General features: G+C 40.2%; 1 pseudogene; it reads left to right on the top strand.

Moving 5' to 3' along the window:
• Positions 1-3,226: 3,226 nt before the first annotated feature.
• Positions 3,227-7,908, top strand: LOC148209618 (malonyl-CoA:anthocyanidin 5-O-glucoside-6''-O-malonyltransferase-like; annotated as a pseudogene).
• The last annotated feature ends 9,009 nt before the right edge of the window (positions 7,909-16,917 follow it).

Here is a 16,917-nt window from a genome sequence, read left to right as displayed (position 1 = left end):
GGTACGAGGTGCGATGCCAAAACCGTTGGTGAACTTAAAATTCAAACCTTCAAGGCAAGGGGGCGATGTGAAAGTTCAGAATGATCAGGCTTTTGAACCTGAGTGTACGAGGTGCGATATGAAGAACAGTTATGGACTTAGGATTTTAGCCTTTTAACGTTTTTAAGTTAAAGGTGTGATGTTAAAAAGTCCAGAGTTGGTGCAATACATTGAATACTAGACAGCGATCCGAGTTCAAAATTTCAAGTATTTTAGTTAATGGCGCGACCTCAAAGGTACGAGGCGCGAGGTGACATTGGCTTCAACTTGGAGAAAAAACCGAAGAAAGAAGGCAACAAAGTAAAAACAAATGAGAAGCCTCTTTATTGAATGAAAAGCAGAGCCAAGGCTTATAGACCTTGCAGCTCTGCCCTAACACTTGCAAAAAAAAAAAGAAAGGAAGAAAGACAGAGAAAGGCCTCATGAGGGATGATCGCCTAAGAGCCTGCCTGAGGAGCGCCCTCCTGAGTGGTGCCGACCTGGTCCTCTTCGAGATCGGAGTAGTCAGAGTCCAGATCTCTGACATACTTATCCACCAACGCTTGGGGGCCAGGGGTGTCGCTAGGCCCAGACGCCCACTGCTCGACATACTTCTTCTTCAGACCACTGAGATCGATCTGAAGGTCAGGCATGTCGGAGGCAATGCCCTTCATGAGAAACTTGAAGCCTGCGTCAGAGAAGTCTTTGGCAAATCCATCAAAGTCAGGATGTTGCCTAAACGATTCCTCCAGTAGGACTCCATTGCTGAGACGCTCCTTCACCGTCTCCAGCTCGGCAGTCGCACGCTTCAGCTCCTCCTCCTTCGCTTCAAGCGCCTGGAGCATCTCGTCCTTCTCCTTGAGGAGTTGGAACTTCTCCTTCTCCAAGCCCCTGGTGATAGCATGAGCAGCTCGGAGCTGGGCCTTGCGTCTGTCCTCTTCCTTCTTCAGCAGCTCGGCCTTGGTCTCCACCTCGGCCTTCAAAGTTTCCACCTCAGATCGAGCCTTCAGTAGCTCATCCTTCATGGTGGAGGAAGCAGCCTCCAAGGCAGCGGAGAACTCCTCTTTCTCCCTCGCTGCCAGAACTTTCCTCCCATCCAGCTCGGCCTTTACAGCCAGAGTCGATTGAATGGAAGCAACGAACGCCTGAGAAAAGGTACAAAAAAGATAATTAGACCGAGCTACCTGTTAGGTAAATTAAGCAAAAATGGAGACACTAGTCTTACCTCAGCAGCGTAGTCGATCGTCCTCTGCAGAACGGACCCTGGGTCGCTCACAAATTTGGACGCCCTCCTTAGGCAGCGGTCCAAACTTGCGGCTGAGATGCGGGACACCTGGTCCCTCACCCCAGAACTTGACGGTTCAACTCTGAACCGTGCCGTCACGTCGGACGTCCCGCCCATCCTGGCCTCGGGATCGTCCACCCGATCTGCGTAGCTCGCAGGCAAGACCCCATGAGCTCCGACCTCGAAGGGGGAGGTTGTCTTCTTCTTCTTCTTCCTTCGCTTCAGAGGGACTTCCTCCCTCACCTCCTCGCCCGAAGGCAAGGCGTCCACCGCCTCGGTCTGATCCCTAGGGCGCTTCTCCCTCGAGGGACCCCCAGAAGACTCCAGCTCGATCACTGGGGTTGGATCTTCCGAGGCTGGTCCTACCACAGCGGGAGTGGCAGGTTTCGAACTCTGGGCGGCCGCAAGAGCATGGGCTCGGCCCTTGGACTTGCGCTTCACGTTGCTTGCAAATCCGCAAACCATGGCTGCAAAATAAAGAACAGGGGTCAGCACAAGGTCAGAGGAAAAAGGAGGGAAGCAAGCTCGGCATACCAAGTTCGGAGTTCGGCCTTGAGAATTGAATGGGACGAACTGCGGTGTTGTAGTCTAGCAGCCCGGACTCAAGCAGCAGCTTGTCGGTCACCAAGGTTCCGACCTTCCTACCCCACGGAAAACGCTCCTTGTAGTATTTCAGCGTGTCGAAGGAGGCTTGCGTAAGCTCGGGGACTGGTCGGATTGAAACTGCACAAAAACAAAATTTGAGTCAGACCTGAATAACAAGAAAGAAGTTATCACAAAAGTAAGAACTACTCCGTACCTAGGTTCCCAAACCTAGTGGGAACGTCAAAGAAGGAACGACCTGACTCGTCCTTTGCCAGCCATTCCCCAGAAGCATAGAACCACTTCCTCACCCATCCCTTGATGGAGGTCGGCCCCTTAACTATACCGCCTGCGCCTTTCCTTGCGCACATATAGAACCGACCAGGCTTCTTAGCTATCCTTTTCGCTTCGAAGCACGCGAGGAGCTGGTCTACGTCCAACAGCTCGGCCTCTTCACCATCCCGGGCTCGTAGCCAAAAAAGGATGGCCAAAGCAAAAATGACACCCCACCCATTGGGGGCCACTTGAGCCGGAGCCAGCCCTGTTCGGAAAAGAAACTCTTGGACGAAAGGGTGAAGGGGAAGTCTGAGGCCGTACTCAAACATTTTGAAGTAGAGAGTGACCCATCCCTCCGGAGGATTGTCAGCTCTCTCCCCCTCCTCCGGCATCCTAAGGAGGACGTTCTCAGGAATAGCGAACCCCCTACGTAGGGATCCGAGGTAATGCTCAGGTAGCCTAGAAGGGTATTCCAAACCCTGGCCCGAGGTGGAGGCATCACTATCCTCCCCGTCATCGGAGAGCCTAAAGTTTTTTATCTCCTCGAGCTCGGACTCTAACATACGAGCCAAATCCTCATCGGATCCTAAGTTGCTGCTAAAAGAGGACGATATGGCAATTGAGTTCGAAAGAGAAAGTGAGGGAAGAGACCGACCTGCCAAGGGTTCGAGCTACCTTCAGATCAAACTCCAAGAATTCAGGGAACGTAAGGTATGACCTGAGGGATTGGGGGTATTTATAGCTTGTCGGAAAAATTTCCCCCACCGTACACGTGTCATCAACGAGCGGCTAGGATCCTCTCTAAGATCCGAAACGTCGGAATATTTGAATATTCGGACGATAAATCTACCGCAACGGTTATGTTTTCCCACGAATAGGAAATCGCCACGCGTCCAAAGCAAGTCGAATGAACTTCTCTGCCAGGTCGAGATCGGACCAGACAGAGAGGGGGCCAATGTTTGGGGAAAGAATACCCTGGGCACGTGGAGGACCCCTATTGGTTCTCCAAGATGACTTATGAGTCATGCCCAGCTGGGACTGCCGAGATCACCACCGTTAGCGGTTATGGATGCTAAGTATGAGGGCCGAGGTGAACCTGGCCAAGGTCCGACCTACCGGGAAGCTCGGTAGGGGCCGATGTGAGCTGCTGTCAGCGGCGTGATTATCGGGTGAACCAACGGTCTCGAGATTATCGGGTGTAACCGACGGTCCCGAGATTACCGGGTGTAACCATCGCGAGATTAGCGGGACTACCACCCATATGTAGAGGACCTCACTCCACGATCAGGTACGATGATTTCTGACCTCGAACTACACTAAGAGTCCGACCTGTACTGACTCGATCGTCGGAGTGCTCACCTTTTTGTGCAGGTCCGCCCCAGGTATTCAGGTCGGTCTGGAGGCCGAGTTCGAGCTGCAATCGGAAATACACCGTTGTGCATATCCTTGCATAAACACTATGGCTGAGATTTCATCCCGTCCAACGCCTTTTCTTATACCAAACACCACCGTCCGCCGACGCAGCCTCCATTCTCCAAAACCTCAAATCCTCACTCTCTCTCACCCTCCGCCACTACCTTCCACTCGCCGGCCATATCACGTGGCCCCCACACTCCCCCAGTCCGATAATTGAGTTTTCTCCAGACGTCGCCGTTTCGCTCACAGTCGCCGAGTCCCACGCCGACTTCCACCATCTCTCCAGCAACGGCCTCCGTAAGGCAGAGGCATATCACCCTCTGGTCCCCGGATTGCGCGTCTCCAGCAAACGCGCCGCCGTGATGGCTCTCCAAATCACTCTCTTCCCAAACGCTGGATTTTCCCTCGGCGTAACGACTCACCACGCCATCCTCGACGGCACCTCCTCCACTTCGTTCCTCAAGTCATGGGCTCGTATTTGCAGCACTAACCCTGTGGGGCGCATCGACAGACCCTTCTACGACCGCTCCGTCATCATGGATCCAGCAGGCCTAACAGACATCTACGCCGACGCGTGGCTCGACATGGGCGGACCCAACAACAGGACCTTGAGCCTTCTGCCACCCAAGATTCCACCCGGTTTGACTCGGTGCACTCTCGAGTTGACTCGCCCTGATCTGGAGAAGCTAAAGCAATGGGTTGCGAAGAAGAAGAAGCAGCCGGGGATTCACATGTCTTCGTTTGTGGTGACGACTGCTTACCTCAGCGTCGGCACAGCCAAGATGAAGGGCACATCAGCGGATAAAATTGGAATGATATTCGCCATGGATGCGAGGGCTCGTTTGGAGCCTCCCGTGCCGCCCAATTACTTTGGGAATTGTTTGGTTGCTCGTCCCAAATTCCTGGAAAGATTTGAGCTTTCGGGTGAAAACGGAATGGTTTGTGCTGTGGAGGCAATTTGGGAGGCCATAAAAAGCGTGGAAGAGGAAGGAGCTTTGAAGGGGGCCGAGAATTTGGGTATGGTTATAAAATCGGCAGTAACTGATGATGAGACGCCGCTTGTTTCCATTGGTGGGTCGCCCAGGTTTGGAGTTTACGGCACTGATTTCGGGTGGGGAAAGCCGAGGAAGGTGGAGATGGTGTCCAGATCACGAGAGCATTCTCTCTCGCAGAAACTGGAAGTGGCGATGGCGGAATAGAGATTGGGTTCGTCAGGAAACAAATGAAGTCCAAAGTTTCGTTGCTCTATTTGCTGAAAGTCTTACATCTCTTTGAAACCACCTGTTCTTTTGTGCTTGTCACCATGCAATCTTCACGAGACGCTGATCAGACATATCTACTAAAAAAAAATAAGTTAATTTAGCACTATGTGATAGATAAATGGAAAAACTAAACAATTAGGTCAAAGATAGGGTGGCACGTTGTCCCAAAAGGATTCGTTAGAGGACATAAAATAATGTTAAATAAATTAAACTTTGTTTGTTTAGCACAAGAAATATGACCGTAAAGATTTAACTTTTGGCTTTCAATGAAGAAGCAAAATGATTTAACTATTGTGCTAGGTTGGTATTAACAAATAAACTAAAGTTGGTTCGGTAAGAATGTTAATTATTATTATTATTAGGTTAAAAAACAAATTTGGTTCAATTTTCATTTAAGTAACGATGTAGTGATATAGTGCCAACTTCCAAATTTTGAAAGTTAAAAGTACCAAATATGTTTTTTCATCTTCTTATTATTGTTTAGAAAATAAATGAGTTTCATTAAGGACTTGCCTCCACAGCTAAAAAAAGATGGCCTATTTTCTTGCACTTTCCTTTGGAAAGCCACAATAAATCCTCATTTAACAATATCCCTCCAGGAGTCATGAAATTTTGATTCTTTTGCCAAATAATGTAGATAAGAAATAAACGAGATAAACGTAGAAAAATCATGAATGTCCTCGATACATATGTGGACTTCGTAATTCCATTCCATCACACCATTAAGGAGAGAAATTTATATATGAGAATCTGATTCAACCACGACCCTCCGAAAATGCAATCTCACCCTCACGAATGGCTGAAGTTTCAGCTAACAGAGGAGAAGATGCCCGTTGTGACATCATCTGGACCGCGATGAGAGTATTTTGAAAATATCCGATCGAGACTCCCATAATAGAGAAGTTTTTATTAAATGAGCACCATGGAATTTTTATTAATTAAACCTACATATTTGAAGTTTATTAATTGTTAATGGGTAATATGAAGTTGAAGATACTAAATTATGTAGGCCACACTATCACATCCGTTCCATTAATAGAGAAGAGAAAGAGAGAAAAATAGAGAAGAGAGAAGGAGACAGACATACATTTTTAACGAAATTTTATTATATGGAATCTATAAGAGCCTCGAGTTTAGGTTACAATCCAACAAATACACATCAATAATAATTAAATTATCTACTCTACGAAAACATTGAAAAAAAAAAAAAGAAGAACAGGGGAGGGGGTTAACAAAGAGGGTCAAAATGGGGAAAAGATCAAATACCACAGAAGAGAGAAAAAAATAACGAAAATAGGAGGGAAAGAAAGAAAAGAGACAAAAGAAGAAATCACCATGGGAAAACTAACAAAGGTGTCGCTGCAACTCTACAAACGCATTTAATAAATTTGACATTTATTTATTTATTGTATTAACTTATTAAAGTCAGTTGAATGGTTAAAAATTACGTTTTCAATTGGTCGGAAATTATGTTATGCAAGCCCAAATGGTGGCAATGAACCAGATGTTAAAGCAGCTGATAATGGAGAAGGAAACCAAAACGCCGCTTCGGCGATGCTTGAACCTTCTCCTGTTTTACAAATTTCATATATATATTGTGTCTATTGTGGTGATAACCACTTGTATGAGAATTGTCGAGCTAATCCAACATCTATTTTCTATATAGGTCAAGGCGTCTGGAGGAACTTCAATCCATATTCCAACACCTACAATCTTGGATGGAGGCATCATCCAAACTTTTCTTGGAGTAACCAAGGATGAGCTAATAGCGGCGAGCAAGAACCCGCTCAACAATTCAAACAAAATTACACTCCTCCTAGTTTTCCAACTCAGTTGGTGTTGCAGCCTCAACAATACAATCGACAAAGAGCTCAAAATAACACTAGTAGTTATGCAAGTTTGGAGGCCATGATGAAAGAATTCATGGCAAGAAGTGAAGCTACAAAAAAGAGTTCATGACAAGAACCGATGCTGCGATAAGAAACTTGGAGATGCAAGTGGGGTAGATGAAAAATGACCAAAAATGTAAACCTCAAGGTACATTGCCTGGACACACGGAAAATCCTAAACGAGAAGGAAAAGAGCAATGTAAGGCAATCATGACAAGAAGCGGACTGAGTTAAGAAGGACCTTCACTTCTAGCTGAAGGAGACGATGTAACTACACCTATTGCAATATCCACTCTACCACCAGAAAAGAAGGAAGAACCAGTAAGTAACAAATGAGAAAGGCAAAGGTAAGCATGTAGTACCTTGCACTACTCCACAAGTAGGTAATATTAAGATTCCTCCACCTTTTCTCCAAAATCTAGTTAAAAAGAATCAAGATAATCATTTTAAGAAGCTCTTTGAGATTCTAAAACTATTGCATATAAATATACCTTTCATAGATGCTTTGGAATAAATGCCTAACTACACCAAGTTTTTAAAAGACATCATATCTAGGCATAAGAAATTAGGTGAGCATGAGACGGTAGCCTTAACAAAGTGTAGTAGTGATGCTTTAGGGAATCCATTGCCTGTTAAATGTAAGGACCCAGGTAGTTTCACTATTCCTTCCTCAATAGGAGGTAAAAACCTAGGAAGAGCATTGTGTGACTTAGGACCAAGTATTAATCTTATGCCTCTTTCTGTCTTTAAATAGTTAGATATAGGAGAAGCTCATCCCACTACTGTCACTTTACACCTAGCCGATAGATCTATTAAGAAACCGGAAGGGAAAATAGAGGATGTCCTTGTTGAACTGGATAAATTTATCTTTTTCGTCGATTTTATAATTTTGGATTGTGAAGTACATCTTGAGGTGCCGATCATTCTTGGAAGGCCATTTTTAGCAACTAGAGATACGATATTCAATGTTAGGAAATGAAAGATCACGATGAAGGTCAATGATGAGCAGGTAACCTTCAATGTCCTTGATGCGATACGTCTCCCAGATGAAGTCGAGGAGTGCTCTACAATAGGGGCAATTATGGAGGAACTCCAGCAAATGATGGTGGAAGACTTAGAAGCAGATTTGGAGGCCGCAGAAAAAGAAGCTAAAATTGCGCTTGGCGCAATTTTGTCATAATTTGAGCGTTTTGAGCTTTTGTAGCTGACAATAACGGATTTGAAAGTCATGCAACCTTCCATCATTGAACCTCCAGAATTGGAGAAGAAGCCCCTACCTTCTGATTTAAAATATGAATATTTGGGTTTAAATGATACTTTGTCGGTTATCATTTCTTCTTACTTAACGAATGAACATGAATCTTTGCTTTTGCAGGTTTTGACTAAGTATAAGAGGGCTATTGGATGGACCATATGTAACGACCCAGAATTTTCCGCACACCTCTAGGTCACATTAACTACCCAACTAATTAAACTTAACCCTGACTACATCCGGCCAACTTCCTATGCAAACAAACATATAAAATCAAGTTCCAATCCTCATCAATTTAACGATAAATCAATCTCATAGAATAACATTCAACAACATTCGTGAACCATTTCACGAGGCAAGTTTATTATTCAATCTATATGAATCTAAATAAATGGAATAAAACTCAAATAGGCACCTATCCCGAAGTGAAACTAACAACAAGGGAAAAAATCTCTCAATTATTCAAATACGAATAAACCGTTTATTGGCCATAACATAAGGCCTTAACCAATGACTTAAACTAAACAGGAGTAACTAAGCAGTCTATGGTCCTCGCTCGTCATGTCTCCTCCGTCCCATCACCATGGTCACCCACGAGTCCTTCACCTGAAACAATCATTGTAGAGAGGGGTGGTGAGTATATAAAATATACTCCGTAAGTAGCCCTCACCAACACAAACACACGTCATGCTCAACTATATCAAAAAACATTCGTAATCGTGCTTTTCAATACATTATGCATTTAAACATATACACATTTCGTAACATATTAGTGAGAACCACAACCAGGTAACATGTTAACAACCAACCACCAGTCTCCCTAACATTACCAGTACCTCTATGCTTATCACAGTTATCCTACCCTTCCACAGCTATCCCCTTCCAGTAGAGTCGGCCCCTGACCATTTATACACAGAGCCCCGACCCTGCAGCATCGGCCCTCGACCATTTATACCCGAGGCCCCGATGACTTCACCATCTATTGGCCCTTGACCATTTGTACCCAAGGCCCCAATAGTCTTTCCACCAAAAGACTCCTCGTATCGACCTTCGACCATTTATACCCGAGGCCTCGATACTCCGTTAGTGACGTATCAGCCCCCGACCATTTATACCTGAGGCCCTGACACTTACTCCTTCACTCCACTAGTGGCGTATCAGCCCCCGACCATTTATACCTGAGGCCCTAACACCCACTCTTTCATTCCTTCCAAAAAAATTCCAACTTTCACCAGAGTCTTACTATATATTTTCTTTTACCACTAACCCTGCATCTTTCAACTCACAAGTACAGTTCAGCATGCTTTCACGACTTTATCAACTTTCTAATAACGAAATGACAACCCAATCATGCTCAATATCCACCATCAGTATTTAACAGGTATTACTAAGGATAATAGCTCACTAAACACGCCGAACAAAACATACATATCCAGGCAACAAACATTACCACAGCAATACTCACAGTTTAGCAAAGCAGAAAACTCACCATTTTTCATCGACAAATACCCAACACCATTCCAAGTATATCGACTACCACAACGAAGATTATTTAGCACAATGACATCACAAAATTAGCATTAAGTATCACAAAAATCTGCACGTTAGAGACCATCGAGCATACATTAACACACGCACACGCCCCTTGTCCTGCTCTTAAGTTTTGCGTCGATCTCACCCTAAGCACACCAAAACAGAAAATACAGCACGTTACGTACGTTATTTATCCTTCGAAACTAACTCTAAAAGGGTTCGAATGACGCATTACCACCAAAACCGACTTCGTATATATGTGGGTCACCTAGATCTAACTCGCCAAGGTGTGGGTAGCCTAAATCGAGCTTCGAACGGATGTGGGTCACCGCCAAACGTCCTAAACACCGCTGTAACGTACCAATCCTACCGCAGTTTCGCTGATGTACCGCCGTCCGTCATGCGCCGCTGCGAGGAGGGGGCCGCGCCGCCGCTGTACTTGTTACGGAGCGCAGCCGCTGGAGCGCCGGGAGTCGCCGGCCGCCGCTGCTTGAACTCCGCCAAGGGAAGATCGCGCCTGGCCGCCGCTGCTCGAACGTCGCCGAGGGAAGATTGCGCCGCCGCTGCGCGTGGGACCCATGCGCAGAACCGCCGCGAAGTCGCACAACGCCGGAGGAGGGAGGCTGGGTCGCCGTCGGGTCGCTCACGTCGATGTCGCGCCGCCATTCAGAGTTGCCGCGCCGCCGTTCGGAGTTGCCGGAAAACGAGAACAAGGGGGCGGCTGGGTTGGGAAGATGGAGAAGAAGAAATCGGGGGGGGGGGGGGTGGCTGGTTGAAGAAAGAAGAAGAAAGGATAGAGTTTCTTTATTTTTATTTTTATTATTATTATTTTTTTCTTTCTTTGGTTTTGTTTTAAAACCAATTTTTCCTCAATAGAGGCCTAACCATCAAAGCCCAAGAAGAATGAGTCAATTCCCCTTAAAACAAGACCCAACATACAGAGTTCGGTAAATATTAATTTAATTGGATTTTTAGAACCCGATAAATATAGATAAATTTAATTAACAATCAATTTAATATTAAATGAAAAATCTCCTGATTCGAGACTAACTAACCTGAGTGACTTGGGGCGTTACACCATATCAGACATAAGAGGAATTAGCCCTACATTTTGCATGCATAAAATCACTCTAGAAGAAGGAGCCACCCATTCGATTGGAGGTTTAATCCCAAAATGAAAGAGGTGGTAAAAAAGGAGATCATAAAATGGTTAGACGTCGAGGTGATCTACAACATTTCTGATAGCAATTGGGTTGGCCCGGTTCAATGCGTTCCCGAGAAGGGTGGTATGACGGTGATTACAAATGCTGACAACGAGTTGGTTCCAACGAGGACGGTGACTGGTTGAAGAGTGTGTATGGACAACCGTCGCCTAAACAAGGTAACTAGAAAATACCATTTTCAAATTCTTTTTATTAACCAAATGCTAGATCGTCTTGCCGGGAAGGAGTGCTATTGTTACCTAGATGGGTATTATGGTTACAACCAGATTACAGTAGCTCTGGAGGACCAAGAAAAGACCACTTTCACATGTCCCTAAGGGACATTTGGGTTTCGGAGGATGTCGTTTTGTCTTTGTAATGCTCCCGCCACCTTCCAAAGATGCATGACTGCTATTTTCTCTCATATGCTAGAAAGAAGGGTACATATATTCATGGATGACTTTTCCGTGTTTGCTGAATCTTTTGAAATTTGTTTACAAAATCTAGATGAACTTTTAAAAAGATGTGAGGAGACTAACTTGTGTTGGCTTTTTGGCCCTTAATCTCGGTTAATTAATTTAATTAATTAAGTATTTTGATGATAACAAACACACTTAGTATTAATTGTTTTTGGTGTGTAAGAATTATTGTTATAAAACATAAATTTATTATGAGCTTCAATAATATTATATGATATACTGATAATAAATATTTTGTTTATTGATAATTTTAGTGTTTTAAAGTTTCCACAACGTAGAGTTTGATACGAAGATTCAAACGAATTTTGAATCGCCCAAATCAGAGCTCAAACCAAGAAATTATGACAAAAACAAATTGAAAGGAAAAATATCGAGAGGATGACGTGGCGGCTAAATCATTTAAGTGGACCGATGAAATAGCGACACGTGGCGAGATGTATTTACTGAAATTTGTTCTAGTTTATAAAAGAAATGGAAAAGAAAAAGAAACGAGGAAAAAGAAATGAAATGAAATAAAATGAAATAAAAAAAAAGAAAGGGAAAGAGAAAGAGCCGTTTGAAAAAAAAAACCAGCAGGAGCTGACAGGAAAAAAAAAGAAAGAAGAAAAAAAAGAAATGTCGTTGGAGCCGTTAGAGAGAAAAAAAATTATTATTTTATTATATTATATTTTCAAAATCAATTATTATTTTATTCAATTAAATCTCAACCTTTAAATTTCAATCATTAAAGATCTAATGGATCAAATTCAATTTCGATTTCAAATTTATTTTCAAGTTTTCCTCATCTATTTAAACCCCACTACCTTCAACATTTTATACAACTCATTATCTCCCAATTTTCTCTCCAATTTCTACATTGTTAATCTCTCTTCAAAGCTTCAATTTTTGTTCTATATTCTTGAGGGAGATTTTTTATTTGAGAGATATTTGAGCTTCCAATTTTATTTCTTTTAGCCAATTTGAGGGCTTTTATTTGTAAGAATTTTTTCTTACAAATTTGTGAGCAAATATTTGTATACCCGCTCTTTGAGAGAGTTTGTAAGTTTATTCTTAAATTTTCATATCCTTTGTAAGGGTTGCTCTTGAGCCCGAAAAAGAGCGTTGTAACGGTTTGATCCTGAACCGTGGAAAGGATCGAGTTTCTTCTTGCTCCCGAGAAAAAAGAAGGCTTTATTCCGGTTTGACTACTACAGTGGAAAGAGTCAAAGTTTTTTAATCGAATACCCAAGAGGCGATTGGGGAGTGGAGTAGGCCGGTTGTTGCCGAACCACTATAAAATTTTCGGTGTCATTTTCTCTAACCCTACTCTATTTAATTTTTGCAATTAATTTTCTTTATTACAAATTGCATAAAATTAATTGTTCGAATTTGTTATTCATATTTATGCTCAATGTTTATATTTGAATTATTTGGGTGGTGAAATTAATTAGGGTGTTTGTATTTCTAATTTATTGTTTAATTTGTGATAAAATTAATTGTTCCTAAAAAGTTTACTTATTTGTTTAAATTTGGGCCCACCGTAGTAAAAGGTTTATAAAGTTTAATTAAACCCTATTCACCCCCCTCTAGGGTTGTCATACCGATCCAACAACTTGTGCTTAATTGGTATCAGAGCTCGGTTTCGCTCTTCTACAAAAATTATTTTTCAAATTTTATGTTGATACTAAGTATCTTCTTAATTTTTGAAAAATTATTTGAAAAGCTTAATTGCTAGGGCTATGACAACTTTAGATTTTTTTGAAAGTTATTGTATTGATAAACCTCCATTATTTGATGATAGAAAGTATGGTATTTGGAGACATCGTATGAAAACATTCTTGTTGTCTATTGATTTTGATATTTTGTATGTATGTGAAAATGATGTATCTAAATTAAAATTAAGTGATGAAATGCTTTCTTTTAATGCCAAAGCCATAAATATCATATGTTGTGCTTTAGATAGAAAAATATGTGATAAAATTTTACATTTTACCTATGCATATGATATTTGGAATTTTCTTAATAATATATATAGTGTTGAAAATTCTCCTTGTACTACTAATGATTTATTTGATGTGAAGGAGAATTATAATTCTCAAAATGAAGAAAAAGTCCATGAAGTGGAAAAAGAAAAACGTGATAGATCCTCATTGTGCTTGACGGCTCATTCAAATTATGGGAGTGACGTTGAAAGTGATGAAGATGACGTAAATCACAAACCTCCTTCTTATGATGAATTTGAAAATATGCAAAATGACCTTAAAAAAATTAGCTCTAAATATGTTAAACTATCAAAGAAGTATAAGACATTATCCATAGAGAATAAATCTTTGATAGATGAAAATTCTTGTTTGAAAAATAGAGTTACTAATGATATGTTGTTGCATGAAAATATTGATGATTGTTATGATGGGAAAAATATCTTGAATGATAGGATTAAATTTCTTGAAAAGGAAAATGAGGATCTCACATCTTTAGCATGTGAATTAAAATTGGATTTAAATGATTTGAGAAACAAAAATGAGAAAATTGAATCTTTTTCTTTGGAGTTAAAAGATAAAATTACTAGTTTGGAAAGTGAAATTGTTATTTTAGAAACTAGCAATATATCTTTAGAAAAATAGAAAATTTCTTTTATTGACAAAATTAAAATTCTTGAATGTGATAGTCATGAGAAAAGTGATCTTTTGCATGTGCTTAAGGAAACAGAAATGCTTGAAATTGCAAAAGAGTCTATTAAGAAGTTGACAATAGGTAGTCAAAGATTAGATAAAATAATTGAAGTAGGCAAACCTTTTGGTGATAAGAGAAGTTTAGGCTATATAGATGAATGTTCTACTCCTTCAAGTTCCAAAACTATCTTTGTTGAAGCATCACCTATTGTGCCTAAGCCTAATATGCCTAATGTTGTTTCTAAAAATGCTAAATCTAGTTTTGTGCCTATATGTCATCATTGTGGTATTGAAGGGCATATTAGACCCAAGTGTTTTAAATTAAAATATGCACGAACTACTTCTTCCAGAAGAATTTTTTCTCAAATAGCAAAGTCTCACAATGCTCCAAAAGAAAATTTCCCAAAGAAAAGTAGAGTGCACAAATTTGTTGAAAGAAATAAATCATTATATAATGTTGTTTGTTCCTCATGTGGCAAGTATGGACATAAAGCTTATTCTTGTCACTTGTCTAAATCTAAAGCTTCAAATTTAAATGCAAGTTCTAAATTGATGCCTAAGCATGGAAAGACAAATATGCATGTAGAATCAAAATTTGTACCTAAACATGCTTATGTTAGAACTAATTATATACATAGTGCTAAACTTGTGTCTAAGCATGTTCATGGAAAATCAAATTATATGCATAATGACAATTTTGTGCCTACATGTCATTTTTGTGGAGTTAAAGGTCATACTAGGCCTAATTGCTTTAAATTGAAAAATACTCCAAGGAAGAATTTCTATAAGAAAACTATTGTGCCAAATCATTTTGTTAAAAAGAAATTCTTGCGTAATGTTGTTTGTTATTCTTGTGGCAAAATTGGTCATAAATTTTAGGGGTGTAATTCGGTTGGCACGGGTCGGTTTTTGGGCAGAACCGACCTTAACCAAAAATATTCGGTTTCTATTCGGTTCTGGTCGAATCGGGTCGGGTCGAATTTCGATTTTTTTTTTCAAATGCTTTTCGTTTTCAACACCCTTATAACGCAAGCCAAGGAATTATCTGGGAAAAGAAAAAAACCCTTCAATGGATAGAAAAAAATGCTGTTTTTTTCTTTTCTTCTAGTTTCTCAAAAAACCAAACAAGAAGATGACAGATTTTGGAAAAAAATCAAAACCCACCTGGAAATCTTAATAAATTTATAATTCTTTTTGTTTGGGACAGGTCGGATTTTAGTTTTCATAGTAGCAAGACTGAAAATGAAGAGATAAAAATAAAGAACTTGGGATGAAAATGAAAACCACCTCCAATATACCCACTTTCAAAATCAAGATCAGAGATGAAAAAAAAACGAAGAGGAAGACGCCATGAATTTTTTTCGTCACCGTCGTCGTAGATTTGTTTCGAGTACTGCCAGTCGATCTCTTCCTCCGTCGATTTCTTTTGCGGCCGTCTCCGCCATTGGAGAGAGACAGAGTTCGCGTCGCCATGTGAGAGAGAGAAAGAGTTTGCTGCTGTGTGAGTGAGAGAGAGGGAGAGAGACTTGGTCAATGGAGGTGGCAGTTTTGTTTGTGATAAAAGGCTTAGGGCAACATTTTAAACCTCGGTTATGTCGATTCAAACCGACTCGAACCGATTTTAATTAGAACCGAACCGAACTAAACCGAAGTGGTTCGGTTCGGGTCGGTTTATCGGTTCGGTTCGGGCACTTACACCCCTAATAAATTTCATACATGTTATTTGCCAAAATTAAATACAAATAATGTTGGAACTAATTTGAAATGGGTTCCAAAATCTAGGCTTCCTAACAATGAAGGACCCAAGAAATGGGTACCAAAATCTTTTGGTTGAGTTTTATTTTTATAGGTATGTTTCAATAAGCAAAGGGTTGCTTTGGACTTCAAATTGAAAATAAATTTCAAATGAGCAACGTCATGGCTTGCTTGAACCTAACAAAGGAAAATTGTCTATGTGGTAACCTTTATTTTTTTTTAGATTATTTTACTATTGATATAATTTGTTGGTATAATTATATTTTTTTGGGCTAGAGAAGTTGAGATTAGTTTCTTGAATTTGATTTGAATCAAATGTCTTTGAGTAAATTGAGAATTTGTTTGACACTTATGTCTATTGGTCGATTATTTATGGATTAGTGGATTAATGCTCTTGAGTAAATTGCAAATTTTTTTTGGCATTAGTATTTTTGCTTGATTATTCATGCATTAGTGAATTAATGCTCTTAAAAGTATGTGGTAGATTTTGTTGAGATTTATTCATAGTCCTTATTGCTTATTGCTTGAATATTGGATTATTGATTCTTAATGTTGATGTTTATCAAATTGATTGATTCGTAAATTTATCCAAATTTCTTGATTCTTTGATAAATTTAAAGTCTTGAATTTTTGGTCATTTAGATGATTGTTATTTTGATAATTATGATCATTGATAGTTTGATATATTTTATTTGAACAAGTTTGTTTTATGGAGTTTTATGTCTTTTACATGCGAATCTTCTTTATATGAGATTGACAAAATTTTGATTGAATGCTTTTTGGCCATAAACTACGTGCTCTCTATGAAAATTAAATTCAAAATTTTTCTCATGTTGAAAATTGTTTGTTTTGAAATTTTGTTTGAAAAAAGTTGTTGAATGCATTTTCATAGGAGGAGTATTTATGAAATATGTTTTTTTTCTAAAACTTTTGTTAGCTTGTTTCTCAAAAGTGTTTGATTGATTATTGTGATTTTCTTCATCTATATTTGATTTAACTCTTTTGTAGAGACATAAGTCAAATTAGACCTATGATTAAGTACATTTGGCATCAGTGTTTGTTTGATTAATACTTTTATGATGTCATTTGCCTATGTTTAATTTGCAATACTTTTTAAGTGGTATAAATGACGATATTGTTTTGTTGTTAATTGATATCAATGTTGATTGTTCTTTATAAATTGTTTTGTTTAGCATTTGATATTTTTGGTATCTTGATTTTATTTTTGGCATATCGATGGTGTTTTAATTCTTGATGTTTAACTTTTTTTTAGATAAATTGATGAGTTCAATTGAGAGTATCTTTCGTGTATGTGAT

This window comes from Momordica charantia, assembly GCF_013281855.1.
Source record: "Momordica charantia cultivar OHB3-1 chromosome 8 unlocalized genomic scaffold, Mcharantia_2.0 BLBB01000008.1, whole genome shotgun sequence".
NCBI classification, from domain to species: domain Eukaryota; kingdom Viridiplantae; phylum Streptophyta; class Magnoliopsida; order Cucurbitales; family Cucurbitaceae; genus Momordica; species Momordica charantia.
Note: the sequence above shows the minus strand (reverse complement) of the source record. Positions and strands in the feature narration are given on the sequence as shown.